Below are 6,000 nucleotides of genomic sequence, written 5' to 3' on the forward strand. Positions count from 1 at the left end.
TTACTCCTGACAAAGAAAGTGCTACTTTTTCTAAGTTAGATAATAAGATAATAAACCTTTTGATGTTTTGATTCGTTGGGATTGGAATGTGTTTGGCCTATATAAAAAGGAAAGCTGCTTTGACAATCCCAGTTGATAAAGGCAAAGCAAGTTATCTCCATCCTTAATATGCCTGGTGTCTATTTGTGAGGCTAAGAAAACAGCATGGCAGTTTTAATGCTACTTTGATTTGAATGTGGCTGAAATTAAGCAGAACCAATATAATATGATCCTCGTGTTTTATCGTGGGATTACTTACGTCATCCAGAGTTAAGGAATGAATATGCAGATTAGTGGGTTGGAGAGAAATGATGTCCAAAAAAAGGGAGAAAGTATCTTGACACCTACCACTCATAGGGGTTCAACTGAACAAAGCCTTGTCTGGCAGTTTCATTCTTGGCACTCACTGGTTCCAGTGACAAAATTATTTCTTCCCTTTTTGGTTGTAAAGGTCTCTTGTTGTAATAACACCTGTGTGATTGTTTCTCGGGGCAAGCCGATCAAAATTACCTAGCCTAACAAAAAGAATGAGAAATGCTACCTAGCAATTACACTCCATGACGCCAGCCCATAGCTGCTAGAGGCCAAGCAGACTAACTTCCCTCCTTCTGCAAGCATATAGACCAGCTTTGGTGGAGGAAGAGGGAGAAAAGAATATAACAAATAACACCAAATATTACCCAGAGCCCTCCTGATCCTCAGCTTTGTGCCATCTCCTGTCACCACCTTCCCGTCTGGAAGTGTAACCTCACAGTAATAGATACCGTGGTCACCGGTCGTCACATTGAGGATCACCAGGGAGGCATCCCCCTGGGACAAGTCTCCACTCAGGAAAATCCTAGAGTTATTTGGCAAGATGGTCACGTTGTTTTCCAGCAGGTCCATCTGCCCCTTTTCGTCTTCTTTGTACCACTTCACAGTCAGGTCAGCCAGGGAAGGACGTTGTGGACTGCTGAAGTGGCAATTTAAGACCACAGTTTCCCCCTCTTTGGCTTTTTCCTTGGCTGGTGTTTGAGTCACTAAAAGGTGCCATGGCTCAGGCGTTGTCAACAGTGGAGGCTGTGCTGCCCTGTGAGATACAGCTGCTCTCTCCGTGCTTGGATTTCCACCACTAACACCAACATCTGTACCAGAAAAGAGAGAGAGAGAAGAGGAAGGTTGAGGGCAAAATCATGAAAAATAAACTTTTTGGCTCTTTCTGACCTGTAACCACAGTACAGAACAGCTCCTGGAATTAGGATTTGAGGGATTTTTTTCCTGGTTCCCGCTTAGGTTATGTTCATGTGTGCAGATAGGTTCTCTGCCACATTCAGACACATTTCCTTCTGAAACTCTAACCTCTATCTTCCCACTCCAAAAAGTCTCAGGGTCTCAACCATTTTCAAGGCACAGCAAAAAGTGCATGTCCCCTTGCACACAGGCAGCTCTGCTCTGACAAGTACAGTGAACATGAGAGCATCTGAACACAACTGCCTGCATCCCAAAACATAATGTGTTGGCTTCTTAGAGGATTTGGCATGCAATTCCAGCTTCAGGATAGGAAATCTTGGGATCCTGAGAAGAAATCTCCATTGCCACAGACTGAACACCCAGAAGATATTGTGTGCAAACAGGGGGATGGCATCTTAGCTTGCTGCAGGTATTGATACTGAGAATACTGATGTGAGTGTTTCTCTAGTGTGGTGACACGCTCTACTCAAGAGAGACAGATTTTCTAGCACAGGAGTTCCTAAAGATGATGCCTAATCTATCTGAGGAACAGATCTGATGTTCAAAGAGGCTGAAATTGAGGAGTTATCAGGCTCTTGGTGAATGTAAAAATAAAGTTCATGCTCTGTATCCAGGGATATAAAAGCTTAATGCCAGAGGGAAAAGGAAAGGGAGAAGAGAGGACCTGGTGAGCCAAGGGAAGCTGGTGGTGAGAGGCACTGACTGCAGGATGTTCTGTATCTGTTTTACAAGCAGAGCAGGTAAGCACAAAGATGGGACTTGATTTTCTGTTTGCCTAGCAGAAAGTTAGTTAAGTCATCCTGCCTGGGCAGCCCCCTTTCTGGAACTGTTTTCAACAAGTTAGAGTTCCTGTGGGTTTCAACACGTAGATTTCAACATACGCGTTTGATAACTTGAGTTGTTGTGAAAACAGCCAGCATATGAAATAGCCAGCTCCATTTTGACAACCAACATCCTGAAACACAGAGAAGATGCACCTGAAGACACTGTCACACTACCTTATTTTTAATTAAGAGGACTCCTGTCACTGGGTGACATTTATCCTCTGTGAAGGGATCCCATTATCCCGCTGCTCTCTGTTAGGAACATACAGACAATATGCCTGGACCAGAGATTTAAAGCTGCCTTCCCTCACGCAACTGCTAATCATAGCAGCAAGCAGCCTGGAGCTAGGAGTAATGCAGTGTATCTCATTTCTGGAAACAAGCCTGGGCTGAGAAGATGAGAGGAATAGTTGCTGTCTCAAATCTGCCGCTGGAACAAAAAGAGGGGGAAACAAACTCTTAAAAATAACCCGACAACTACCTCCAAGCAAGAGTTCAGAGCAATCTTTGGAAAAACTTTTTTCCACTGTTTTATTTTCTTCAAGTAAAAAAAATTGTCTCCCTTCTTACAAGCCAGTGCCCTCTCAAGGGCTGCGGATCATTCAGGGAAGGTTTTGATCTCCTATTGTCTTCAGCCTTTCACCGCAGCTCGCAGGGTGTGAGCTGCTATTGTCTGGGCCAGCTGAAGCTTCCCAGTGACAATAGTGTCCCTCTGTGCATCAGGGACAAATGTCTCGTGGCAATGGAAAACCAACCCGCTCGCTTGATGATGGGTTTGGGAGTTACTTGAATGCTCCTCCAGGCAAGCTTGTGTACGAAATCACAGTTGTATTCATAAGCTATTATTATTTATGACTTGTATGGCAGCAGCACTGACAGTTTCTGTCGGAAAGCCGGGCCTTGTTTTTCTAGGTGTCTCACAAAAGGATGAAGCACAGAGTTTACAGTTTAAGTGCCAGACAAGAGATAACACATGGATGCACAAATACACAGAAAACAAAAGCTGGCTATGAAACTGGGCAACCACACAGCATGCATCGTGTCTACTGTCCCCAAATGGCTCGCAAGTGGTGCCCACAGAAGGTGATATGCAGCGTGACCAAAACCCAGAAAATAAATCACTAAATAGATGAATAAATAAATAAACACAAATCCAGAACATCACGTGCATCCTCCACAAGATGGTAACAGCTTCCACCACCCTTTTGTCAGGAATGAATTTCCAGTTCCAGGCTGTGAAGTTGGTCAAAACAGGAAGATGAGGGAGGAAAGAGAAGAGCTGGTTAGCTTGTGACTTTCCCCCCGCCCCTGCGACAGGATGAAACAGAAGCAAGTCACTGCATGCAGCGGACAGAGGTTTGTGCGAGCAAGCTGTGTCTGCCAGCAGTCCAACAACACAACGAAGAAGGCCTGGGAAGCAGGACACATGGAGATTTTCCAGAGTTTTATTCCCTTTTTCTTATTTCCTTCCCTGTTCTGTTAATAACCCTGTTTCAGCTCCTGCGTGGAGACACTGACAGGCAACAGGTACTTTTTAATCAGACGAGAAGCAGCTTTAAAAAGCTCTACATCACCAAATTTCTGAGTGGTTGGAAGGAAAAAAAAAAAAAAGTTCACAAGGAGTCTCCTATTTTTATACACCTCGTGAAAACCTTGTGAAAACTCAAGTTTAATCTTGAAGTACAAAGTGTAGTGCAAATACTTTGACAAATGTGTGACAACGCTGAAGGTAGCTTGGCATATTTTGGTTCTGTGCGTATTCGGATGTGATGCATTTGATTGTTTGTTAGAGCAGTTTTGCCTCAAATATTCTTTCAAAATCTCTGTCCATCAATCATCTTTGCTGGATGCTGCTGCTTTAGCAAGAGCAGTGTGTGCCGCTGCTACCTTCTTGTCAAGGAAAGGGAACAGAATTTCTTCGCTGCTAGAGGTATTCCTGCCTTACCACACATGCTCCCTGCAACACAATCGTAATTTGTATTCCTTTTAGTGAAGAAAAAGGCATCATTTTTACACAGTCACTTAGTGGCACAGAGATCATAACAGAGCAGGGACAATGTGCTTTGATGTTGCCTCCTGTTCATCACGAGTTTCATTTGCGCTGCCTATCAGGAAATAACTGGCCTTGTCATCTGCGTTACCCCACATCTTTGATTCACTAGACCTAGCTTACAGCTAATTAGGAAAATCAAAATGCAAGAGGACTAGGCTGTGTTGTTTAGTCCCGGCTCTATTTGGGGTTCTCACTGAGAAGGTCACAGCACAGCCTCTATTTTTCTTTCTTTCTTCCTTCCTTTTTTTTTTTTTTTTTTCTGTTTGGTAAGGTTGCAAAACTGGAACCTGCTAGCTCACTGGTATTTAAATACACAATGCCCTTATCATACTGGCATTTGGCAGTGTACCAATGCCAAATGCTCTGTTGACTCTGCTTCAAAGCTCTTTTTATGTCAATCGCTTCATTAGGAGAGTGATGTGCGGCTCCCCCTTCAGTGGGTTGTAGGGCTCAGTCCCCCCTGGAGAGGAATGCGAGGCTTTTTGGTGAAAGCTCTTAGGCTAGACAGAGCACAGAGACAGACAGCGTGGATGATCTTGTCTTGACCTGGAGAAATTATTAGATGATCTAATAGGTCACTGTCACATAAAGTCGCTCGTTCGTGGCCGTTTTTCAGCCACGAGGGGAGAAAGCTCTCTGGGGCTCCCTGTAATGTGACAACGTGCTCCACGTTTCCCAGTACCCGCAGGGCACCTGCTAACCCGTCAGCCTACCCTTTGCTCCATCTGCAGGTTGATCCTTTTCCATGTAAGGCCATCTCGTTGGCTGTGCCTGAGAAATACACGAGGCAGGCGAGAGGACAAAAGGAAAGCATAAAAACCCTTCCTACTTCTGGGACCTCAGATTTCCCTGTTGATCCCCAGAGTTCACCACAGCAGCCCTGCAAGCTTCATTTGCCAGTGGCCAACAGCATCGGGAAACCAGAGCGGAGGCTGGAGGTCAGTGCCAAATGTGCTCTCTCTTGCTGTGCCTCCTTTCCTTTGTTCGAGCTCAATAAATGGAGCAGAGGTCGAGGACTCAATTTCCAACCCACCTAAAAATCCTCACGTGCTGGAACGACCATCTTTCAGGTGGTTTTCTTGGCTTTCAGGCTCAACTTCACACCCAGCTGGTGCTGTGAGAGTGCTTTGCAAGCTCTACCCTGCTCCCAGTTGGCCTGTGATTAAGTGATCAATGACTGCTCATCGCTTATCTCAATTTATATGACTTTTGCCCTGGGTTAAGTTTGGCTTTTACAGATGGATGTGAGTAACTACCCTGTGTGGATAACTGCTTGCTAATACATCAGAGAATTAAAATAGAAATGAAGGTCCTAGCAATGATGATACACAGCCCTTCTTCTTGAAAAAAGCCAGGCAAACTCACGCTTTCTGGAAAGATAAATTCCACCCTGGGGACCAAGTCCAAACACGTATTGCTATTAATTAAAAAGGAGCATATGTATAAAGAAAAAAAGTGTTTTGATGCAGTGTACAATGCTGGATATAGTTTTCCTGCATCCTGGAGAAACCCTCAGGAGAGAATTTTTTTTTGAAAAAAAAAAAAAAGAAATAAAGAAAAAAAGAAGGAAAAAAAAAAAAAAAGAAGAAGAGAACCTCCCAAGCCAAATTCTATGAATAAACTATATTTCTTCTCGTTAAGGAAGGTGTTGTAGTACTCACCCACCAGTAAGAAGAAGAGAAATGAAGACACTGCAGATACATAGAGCTTCCCAACGTGCTGCCTCATAGCTGCTGAAGTGTGTGGTCTCACCCTCACCAGTAGCACAAGCAAAAAAAGTAGTGCGGGTGGTACGAGTGAGACAAAATACGCGTGCATTGTTGCAACAGGACCTCACATTCTGCCCGGTGAATG

Source organism: Netta rufina (genome assembly GCF_964035555.1).
Source record: "Netta rufina genome assembly, chromosome: 1".
Lineage (NCBI taxonomy): Eukaryota > Metazoa > Chordata > Aves > Anseriformes > Anatidae > Netta > Netta rufina.